Raw genomic sequence first — 11,855 nt, forward strand, 5'->3', positions numbered from 1 at the left:
TCCAGCGGTGATCACAGATCCAGTACATGAACACTCATATCAAATGTCTTGCCCTTGAGCATCAAAAAGCCAGAGCTGGACATGTTTCAGACAGATTTTGTGAATATTCCTCAGATTGGGTGGTAAATTGACAGAATCCCCCTTATTAAAAGAGTTTATTTAAAGATGTGGCTTTATTCAATGCCCTTTCGCTCCCTTCGGCTCCTGTCAAAACTCCTTTAAGACTCTCTGATGATCAGGCTTCTGTGCTCCGACCAGAAAGCAACAGCAGCCTTAAATTATTCACCAGAAACTTGGGCTCTGCCTTTTAATGGGCAAATATTGAGGCAGCGGATAGGTGGAGAGGATTCGGGGAGTCTCGGAGGAGTGCAGAGAGAGAGAGAGAGCTGTATCAACTGAAAGAAATGCTGTCTCATGGCTTTTCTTCCTGCTCTGTCTCCCCTCTAGTGAACTGTAGGGAAGCACACATGAGTTACTCTTTATTTAGGATGTAACTCATCCTGTCAATATGGGTGTGAGCCAACACAGCTCATGAGTGTGGTTAACACTACACACTGTAATATGCAGCTGTACAATAAAAATATGCCGGCAGGGTTTATATATAGTCTTCTTACTGTGGTAAATGTCTTTGTAGCCATGTTGTATATAACTGCTTTGTTATGTACAGGTGAGAGAAGAAAATGCATGAAGTAATGCAAAAATAAAGTGAAGCATCCCAAACTTAAATTTAGCATTGCATCATTTGCTTATCAATAAATCTTCTGCAGTGAATGGGTGCCATCAGAATAAGAGTCCAAACAGATAATATAACATCACTATAACCCACGAGTAATCCACACGACCCCAGGCCATCAACTAAAGTGCATCAACTAAACCCATCAATAACACATTTTATCTTTAGTCTTGCTTCCACTGAAATATGAGTCAATGATATGGTTTTCTCCAGTGAAAAAGTCATCTCACCTGCCTTGAGAGAAATGTGCACAGATTAAGCATGGTTGAAAAGCAAAAACTGTCCTATACATTCTAAACAGTTCTAAAAGTGATGTTCATATCAGCTGTTTGAACTCTCATTCTGACGGCACCCATTCACTGCAGAAGATCCATTGATGAACAAGTGATGTAATGCTAAATTTCCTCTACATCCTGGATAGTCTGAAAATTGTATCATCCTCAATTCATCCAAGATGTATATGAGTTTGTTTCTTTAAAATTATGCACATTTCTGCAAATTGTAATTATTGAGTGAACTATTGCTTTAAGTACTGATTTAATTCAATGGATTGGCAGCATCAAAACCTAGTGAGCTGCCTCACTGCTTACTGCCTATATAACTAACATTGCATCGGTTATGAAACCTCATATGCGACTGATTTGGAACGTAAGAGGAAAGATGTGATGCTTTAATAACCAAAAATAGAAATAACACACACAACATTTTCATAAAATCATCATAGTTTTGAATCCTAGATTATTGAATAATTTTTATTTTTTTTTTTATTTTTATCTTTTAAACAGAATTCTGTGCCTTCTTGCAATCAATGGTTCTCTTTCTTCATCTGTCATATTTGATTTTTTGTTTTATTTATTTATTTATTTATTTATTCCCCTCCACTGGCTTATCACAGTGCATTACAAAAATTGCCTTCTCCTTGAAGGATACATGTAAGGCTGCCTTAGAATTTGGTCAAAGCAAGGTGTCTCAGGAGGCAGCATAATTAAGTTGCCTAGCTTCATGCCCAGAGACGAGCCTGTGATGTCTTAAAACTCCGCATCCATAAGCAGCACACCAGGTTTTAGAACAAAGCAATTGTGTTTTGTGCCTGTTTCTCTGTGTGTGTGCAGAATTACACATGTGTGAGTTTGAACGACTCCAGACTGGAGACTGTGGAAATTCTTGTTTAATCCCCCTCGAGTTGCAAATATTGTGTCAAATAATATTAATCTTGAGGTCCAGTTGCTCGCCTGTAGTTGCAACTGCAGGCAGCCAGTCTTTGATGAGTCTATCGGTGGTTTAGTGTTTCTGCAACATCACAGACAGGCGGAGAGAAACCCTGTGCATATCCACCGCCGTCCTGTAGACCTGCATTATTCAGTTCTGAAGTCTTCAAAGAACTTTAAGCCTGTCCACAAATCCACAAAGCAAGCAGTTCAGTACCTCGAAAAATCCTTCAAAACTGCACACGGCACTCGTGGGATTTATTCAAGATGAGAACAAAAGAAAAAATGTTCTAGACAACATTGTTCTAAATGTGATTATGCGACAATCTGTTACATTTTTCACTGCCATCCAACACGCAAGCAAAATGTTTCCTGCTACTGCAGACATATTTGTTTTAAGTTGACTGCATTTTTGAAAATAATTTGTTTGAAATTCGTTTGAGCAAGATAACAGGCACACTGAATTAAACCGGAGAGGTCAGTAATTCATATTCCACTCGAAGCTAGAGGTGTCGTCACGATTTTGCTCTGCTATTAATCATGCTTTGCATTTAATGTGAAATGTGAGACGAGACCATAGACGGGTAAATACTAATTAGATTGTTGAACACAGTCAGTCCTGTCATGGTGATGGACATTCACAAAGCCTCCATAATGAAAATGACCACCTGTATTCATACAGAAATGCTCATATCTCACATGTTGCCCTTCGAGCAAAAAAAAAAAAAAAAAAAAAAAAAACAGGAAAGAATAGAATAGAATAGAATAGAAAAGAATAGAACAGAAAAGAATAGAACACAGTAGTAGTACTATTGTATATCACTTTATATTTTTTATACATCTCTCGCACACGCATATTGTCAGTATTATTTCTTAAAACTAAATAAATACTTAATAAAAAAAAAAACTTACACCTAAGCTTTGAAAGGTATTGTACCATAGTGTAAATATTAAGTAACAAAAACATTGCTTACAATTAGTGCAATAAATACAATTAATCGCGATTAATGGCATCCAAAATAAAAGTTTTTGTTTGCATAATGTATATGTGTATTCATTGTATTTTTAAAATGCATATGTAAATACACACAGATGCAGTATATATTTGGGAAATATTTACATGTCTATATACTGTATTCATATAATTTATATGGGTTATATAAATAAAATATATTTAAAATATAAACATGTTTTTCTGAAAAATATAAATGCGTGTATTATATATACAAAATAATTATACACAGCACACATACATATATTATGTAAACAAAATATTTTATTTTTCATTTGATTGTTTGATTAATCGTTATATATATATATATATATATATATATATATATATATATATATAAATTGAAAAGACCAAATCAGTATCTCAGGAATAAATTGTATTTTTAAATGTCTTACAGTTGAAAATAGTTATTTTCAGTTGTTTTATTACATTATTTCTTTGCTACTTATTTTTTTTTTCACCGTATATTTATTTTATGCAACATTACTGAGAATAAGGAGTTCTTTCATAAAAAAAATAAATAATAATATATATATTTTTTTACATTGTATATTAATCATTACAATATACAAATGTAAAATATGATAATGAGAAACATACTTTCACTCAATTGTGTGTCTATAGACTTTTGGACTTTTGGTTGTTTAATGGATACATATGAATTTCATAAATACCAAAAATGTTCCCAACTTTATTACAAAAAGTACACTCTTTCGTATTTAAGCAGCATCCAATCTGCAGTGTATGCAAACTGAGCTTTTCAGAGTCATAATTTACATGATACTTCTGAATGCTTATTAATGCTCTTGTAAATGGAAACGCCAGCAAAACTGCAACGCTAGATTCTCTGCAAGACCAAACAACCATAGAATTAGCACATGTTTGAGTTTTAACATAAATCCTAAATAATGGACAGCATGGAGTAATGATGCAGCTGCACTAATCAATAGAACTGTGTCATTTCTTTCAAATATCAAGCTGGGCATGTCGACTAAGTTGTCAGCATTTGAATACCATTGCCTTTTCTCAAGAAGTTACATTGTGACCTTAAAAAATGTATTTCACCCAAAAAATAAATTACTGTCATTGTTTACTTCCCCTCATGTTGTTACACATCTGTATGACTTTTCCTTACATACTTTTGAGCTACAAAATGCACTTTGAAAAGGTCATAAAAGTAGCTTGTCCAACTAGTAGTTTTGATTTGATCAAATATGCAGAAAAACAGTATTATTTTGAAATATTATTACAATTTAACACTACTGATTCAAAAATGAATATGTTTTTAAATTGTTATTTATTCCTGTGATGGCAAAACTTAATTTCTAGCATCATTACTTCAGTCTTCAGTGTCACATGATCCTTCAGAAATCAATCTAATATGCTGATTTGGTGCTCAATTATTAATAATGGTTCTAGTTATTTTCAGTGTTGAAAACTGCTAGTATTTTTGTAATAACCATGATACTTTTTTCCGGATTATTTGATGATTTAATGAACAGCATTTTATAATATTTTTTTTTGTTACTTTATAAATGTCTTTACTGTCACTTTTGATAAGTGTAACGCATCCTTTCTGAATAAAAATGTATATATATTGTATCATACTTATCCCAAACGTAAGAGTGGTAGTGTGCTGGTGGTTAAGCAAAACAAATATTTTCAACATTGATACTAATAAAGACATATTCATTTTCAGCAAATCAACATATTAGAATAATTTCTGAAGGATCATGTAACACTTCAGACTTAAGTTATGTCTGCTAAAAATTCCATCACAGAAATAAATTATATTCTAAAATATATTAAAATAGTAAATAACTATTTTAAATTGTAAAAATATTTCACAATATTACTGCATTTATAATCAGATAAATGCAGCCTTGGGGAGCATAAAATACTTCTTCCAAAAACTTTAAAAAATCATAAATATTGGCCAGCCGTGTAAATGGTTTCAGGATTCTAATTTTCGGATCAACTCTTCCTTCAAATGTTAAAGAGACTGTTAAACTGTTTATGGAAACAAAGAAATCATGCAAGTCCTCGCTCACCTACCGTTTAACATAGAAACATCCAGCCTCCTGCTAGTCAGGTCCCTGTCAGCTTAATTTTATGTGCATAGACCTTTTGTAGTGATACTGTCAGGGTTTGCTTTCATAGTGTCAAGCACATGCCACAGGCCAAGCAATGTAGGAGAAAGCCTGCAGTTATTCTGACAAGCCTAAACTCCCTTTGGGCACGAGTCAGAGATAACCTTGAAAGCAGACTGTCAAAAGACATCCTGGCATATGACCTATTAAAAAACATCCGGCTGCATTATTTTCCCAAACAGGAAAAACAACACAGCTGAGCATTATGAATGCAGTACAGTGGCTTCGACACTCAGATGGAGATAACTCCAGTCATGAATGTGTCACTGGTCTCACTGTGGAGGAAAACAACACAAGTCATGTAAATGAAGGACACACTGTATGCACACACATGGCCCGGAAGGCGGGCGATGCGGATGGCGTCTCGCTGTGAAAGGGCTTGTTAAGGGCTAACTCAAAAGTAGATTCAATAAGGGAGCTCATCTCTTTAATCTACAGAGTGAGATACAAGATACACAGGCTCTGTAGGGAAGGTAAGACAAATGGAGGGAAGAACACAGAGGGATGAATGGAATCAGCACAGGGAGGGGTGGAGAGTTTATATATATATATATATATATATATATATATATATATATATATATATATATATATATATATATATATATATATATATATATATATATATATATATATATATATATATATAAAGAAGTCACTAATGCTCACCCAAGCTGAATTTATGAAAATGTAGTAACATCAATAATATAGCAATTTATTCTGTTAGATATTTTTATAGAAACTTGGGTTTTATTTTTTTCTTTCTTTCTTTATATATATATATATATATATATATATATATATATATATATATATATATATATATATATATATATATATATATATATATATATATATAATTTTTTTTTGTTTTTGTTTTTTTTGCATAAACTGAAAAAAAAATTATACAAAATTTTTTAAGGTAAGTGGTTGCAAACAATTTATTTTAGCTACCTAGTTATCCACCCTCTTGTGGATTATTAAAGAATATTTGCATTCATTTTCTTCGTGCATTTATCTCACCATAGCGTGATAAACCACTTAACCTTAATTTTTTTTATATGTAATTAATAATATTAATAATTAATATTCTTTTTGATATAAAAACATTAATAAGACATTTATTTTTTTTATTCTTTTTTTTTTTTCTGAAAAAACAACATTTATTTGAAATAGAAATGTCTGGTAGCATCATAAATGTGTTGACTGTCTTTTTGCAACACATTAATGTGTCCATGTGAATTAAGTGTAACAAAAGTATAAAAAAGCGTAAATGTAAAAAACTGCACTGTCTACATTGTGTGCTTTGTGGTACATTGAGTATTATGCTAGTATCACATTCTTAAATTTAAATTACCACGAGTGAAAGTGAACAGCCATAATAATGGGAAGGTATGAAGGTTTCACGAGGGAAAGAAATGTAGGAAGAGAAAATACCAGAGAAACCAGTGGTACTTGGACATGCATGCGATATCACAAAAGACTGCTTGAATTGAGGGAACAGATCAAAGTTGTTGGACAGCACAACGGCTAAAGGTTTTTCAGTGCCAGATGGCTCCGGCGTCGCTGAGCAGATCAGCTGCTATAAATGGAACAGGTACCCGACAGGTCTGAACAAGCACACGGATGACACAGCCCTGCAAAGCTGAACAGAATTCAGATACGGACACATAACCCCTTATACTGTTTTAAAAAGGTTTTGAGTTGTTTATTGCTAAAGTGGGTTGAAAAGACTCATATTGTGTGAAGTATGTGATGCAGTGTTTTCTCGCACTGTTTATCACCTTGCACCCCCTCACCCTAAACGCTGGCATGAGGTTCCTGATCATCGCTGAACGTGCCAGTGTAAACAGTCGTCTAGTAGAATGAGTAAGTGTGAAGAAGTTTTGTTATCTGGTTTCATGGCATAGTGTTATATACGTCTGTGTTAATCTGAGCGGTACTGTGTGTGGCAATTGTGTCAACACTTTGATTGGCTGAATACCCTGTCCATGCACTAATATAAATATATATATACACACACATACACATATATATATATATATATATAGTCCCTTTTACCCCTTTACTTTTAATACCCCAAATGATGTCCCATAAAGGGTAAGTGATGCTGAAAATGTAATTATATAAACTCATGATAATAATAAATAAATAAAAATTTTCATTAATGTTTCATCAGTTTAAATTCAATTCAGATTGGAATTTCAAAAGCATTTTTATTTCATTTCTGACCTTGGTGCATTTGCACTGAGCACGCATGGAATGTGTGCCAGTGTCTGTGTGGCTGTTCTTCTCTATCAGAGCTCAGCCACTGGCGCTTGGCTTCAATCTGCCACCCAGGACCAGAGAGCACCAGTTCAAGCTTAGATTACTCCACGCTCAGGGCACGAGCTGCCCAATTAAAAGAGAGATTACTGAGAGCCCAGCCCATGAGACTCCAGCCTCCTCTGAGGGCAGACCTTACCACAATAAGAAAACCTGTGCTTTATCTGCCAGCCGAGAAGGAAGCAATTACAAGCGTACTAACAGAGACTCCAGCCTAATGAGGACGCTGTATACCGAGGTCCAGATACCGCTGAGTCAGGATTTCTAAGGTTGAGAAGCCGTCTTGCTGCATGGTGACTTCAAAGTCGGCTCTTTTTCTGTGTGTGTGTATGAGAGTGGACAAAGTGAGACAATAACTTATTTTGTACAATAATTCAAATCCCAGTGCAGGGACTTGATGGGAAAAGCAAAGGCTATTTTTATTGTAAAACAAAAATGCTGTGTTTTTTTATATTCTAGAGAAGAGTTATAAAGAGGAGTAGTTCACAACAAAACAATAAAAAATGACAACAACAACAGAAAAACATTTGCTCTGATATTCTTTGGGGAAATAAATGAAGTGTTTTGTTTATGCTTGGTAATTTCAGGCAAACAAATTTAGACCAAAGAAGCAGAACCCATGTGTGTTGAATGGCTTGGAGACCCAAACAAACTAGTGAAGAGTAAAGAAATAAGTACTACTAATGGTGCCTGCTTATACAAGCAATCTTCTGCAAAACTGGACCACTTTATGCTTTATTCATAATCAAAATATAAACATTGAGATTTTTGTATAATGATGGTAGTGCATTCCGTATAATGATGCAGCCGAGTCATGATTGATTGTTCAGATAGAAACCGGAATATTTTAAATAACTGCGAGGAGCTCTAGCTTACTACACTGTAAAAAAAATAAAAAAAATAATAATAATAATACTTTTGAAGTTCCCACCTGGGTTCCTCGGAAATACATGAAGGTTTCAGGTGAAATGAACACAGAAGCAGTAAAAACAGTAAAAAAAAAAAAAAAAAAAAACTTCTTTTTCACACAAATTGTGAAAAATTGATGACTAAATTGATATCTTTAAGCAGTTCCTTGCACTATGCCATATATTACAACCTCAAAATAGTATTACCATAGTTGTGACCATAGCCAGGGTTTGATAATTAGTGAGGTCTGAGGTGGGGTTAAGAACTGTGCTATAATAACCCCTACAAATACAACTCATTATATACACTTTATATAAGACTTTAAAAGAGACAGAGTAGGTGTTTGTAAAATATGTTTTCTCAGTTTTTAAGGGGAAGAACACTGTTAAGTTATATACAATTTTTTTCATCAACGTATGTTAATATTTTAATTACAGACACATAGTGAATCTGAAAAAAAAGAGAAGATTTTCTGCAAAATAAAGATATCATTGACCCTAAACTGCAACTCCCTTATTTATTAACTTTCAAAAGTGTCAAATTAAGTGGAAAATACAAGTCCAAAGATGCTTAAATTAGCCTGACCATAGCGCATGATTAGTAAAATAATACTTTTTAACATTTGCTCGCATAATCTGCTCCATGTGTGTTTTTTCTTATGTAGTAAACTTGCTCGGTAGCTCACCTGGTACAGTATTGCAGTTGTAAATACTCGGGTGGTAGGTGGTATGTAACCTTTAAGCACTACTTACTGTATGTATCACTCCCATGATACATACAGCAAAAAAACAAAACCTTGCTACAGTTATGTTTAACTGTTTCTGTGAAAATAAATCTCATGATATCTAGCTGAAGTTGAAACTGCTGTGAAACTTGCTACAAGCAATGCAATATCATTTTGCAATAAATCCACATCTGCAATCTTAGAAAAAAAAAAAGATTTTGCTTATGGCAACTCTTGTCAATGTGTCATCTGAAAAGTGCAGTGAAATGTAACAACAGTGCGACATATTTGACATTTTAGAGATATATAGGTAGTATCACGTATTTCCAGTAAGCCTTGTTTGTTTAACTCAAGTGTCTTTGTAATCATCTATGAAATTTACTAGCAATTTCAGTGTAGCACGTTAAATCCAAAACGAGCCCTTTAACATTCATGAGTGCGTTAAAATCAGTGCATGACACTGACCCTACCACAAAACTTAATGGAAGTATATAATTTCCATAATTTTTCATTTCAAATCCAAGTTTGTTGTGAAAACAGTTTTTTGTTTGTGTGTGTGTGTGTGTGTGTTGGTCTGTTGGATTAAGGACAGATTTCTATTTTGGTGGTTGGAAAAACATTTTTTTTTTTTTTTTTTTTTTTTTTTTGTATTGCAAAACCATTTTCAGCATTGCTTTGGATTAACTTTGAAATGTATGCATTTGGCAGATGCAGCGCAACTTGCATTGCATTCAAGATACACATTTTTATCCATTCTTGCTTTTCCTGGGAATCAAATTCATGGGCTTGGCATTGCTAGTGCCATGCACTACTGATTAAGCAACAAGTATGAAAGAAAATTCTAAATATTGTGCTGATTAGAGAAGTTCCAGTGTATTGGAAATTTAGATTCAGTGGCTCAGTGATTCATTGTCTGTTTGCATTCAGTACACTTTGAAGGAGAGAGGGCTTTCCTGTCTTTCACTGGAGGTTGTTTCTAATAGACCAATTATGTGGCAAATTAGACCAATTATGCGGCATAATCAACATTTTTCAGTTACCGCTTCTCATCCAAGTCATTGTTCTATTGATCTCTGGCTTACCTAGAAGACCTTTGGATTTCTCTAATGTGAATTTCTATCAAACAGCAAATGTAATAATTGAAAAGAAAAAAATAAATAAATAGACAAAATGGAGAACAAAGGCGCTGTGTTCTAATTCATTACGCTGAATAGAAGAAAGGATAACACACTCCTCTGAATGCATTAAAAAGAAATGAAGCATATTGATTTAAATTAAAAGAATAACTGATTTCACGCCCCCAGAGTAGTTGAAAAGATCTGTGATGGAAAATGGGTTTCGTGTGGAGGCAAAAGAGCAATAGAGGCCTGTTAGAGAGTGTGGAGGTACCAGCCAGCAGTCATGTGTGACACACAGTCCCAGTGTTCCTCCCTGCGGGGCACAGTGGGGGGACTGTGGGAGGGGTGAGCGTTATGATGCTGGTGGGGGGTCTGTATCAGAGCTGCAGGCAGAAACACAGACAGCTCGACAGCTGCAGGGCGCTCGCAGACGCGCATGTCACCTATAGGGGGTCTCGGAGTGCATACAGTGCCAGCAGATGAGGAAGAGGAGAAGGACGAAGAAGGATGTGGTGTCTCTCTCTCTCTCTGCCTTCTTTTTATGACTTTGCCATCTCTCTTGGTTAATCTATTTTTCTCTTTGCCTTTCCACTTCCTGTCTCTCTGTTTTATATTTTCGCTTTTCAGAGGGTGCAATTAGGATAATGACTAACAATGAACTAGTTCCAAATTAGTTCTGTCAGCATGCTAAAAATATGTTTTAAAAAAAGGCATCAAAAACGTAATTCATACGTAGTCGATCAGACAAGGAACATGAACTCTGTAAGCGCCATTAATTTTAATAATACGTAGCCTGTGATCTAATTAAAGCCTAGCCAGGAGACAAAACGTAGATCAAATGGAGATGTGTGGTCAAATCTCCCCCTTCCCAGTTTTGATGGAATATCAAGTTATGAATATTATAAACAATATTTTAAGGAAAACATTCCATATGCTCTCCCTTTAGAGATATATTTATTTATTATTTGTTTTTGTGATTTGCTTTTAGTATGTTGTTTACTTTGCTTTATTTTTATCGTTTCATTTTATTTACTTTGGTTTTTATTTTTTACTTTTTGTTTGCCTTTTCTTTAACTTTTATGTTTTTCTTTGTTTTGCATTTGTATTTTCTTTTTCTTTTTTGCTTTGTTTTTGCTGTTTGTTGTTTTGCTCTGCTTTATTTTTCTTTTCTTTTTTTTTTTTTTGTTTGTTAGTTTTTGCTTTGTTTTGTATGGAGCCCTGCACATGACATGCAAGAAAAAATAAATAAATTGTGTGCACGATTTACTAATTCGTTCCCTCGATGTACTAAAACGTGCACACGATTACTATTGCATTATATTTGTTCCCTCGATTTGCTAAATTGTGCGCACATCGAAGGAACAAATTAGTAAATTATCGTGCGAACAATTTATGAATCGAGTGAACAAAATAGTAAATTGAGGGAAAGCAATAGTAATCGTGTGCACGTTTTAGTACATTGAGGAACAAATTAGTAAATCGTGCACACAATTTAGCATAATATTTTTTTGATATTAGGCTTTTTTTCTTTTCTTTTTTTATACTGTTTTTTTATATTTGTTGCTTCACTTTTTGCTTTGATTGTTTTGAATTGTACTGTTTTTGCTTTGTTGCTTAATTTTACTTTGTTGCTTTGCTCCACTTTTTTTTTTTCCTTTGTTTTTTTTTTGCTTTTT

Source organism: Carassius gibelio, chromosome B18 (assembly GCF_023724105.1).
Source record: "Carassius gibelio isolate Cgi1373 ecotype wild population from Czech Republic chromosome B18, carGib1.2-hapl.c, whole genome shotgun sequence".
Classification (NCBI taxonomy): Eukaryota; Metazoa; Chordata; class Actinopteri; order Cypriniformes; family Cyprinidae; genus Carassius; species Carassius gibelio.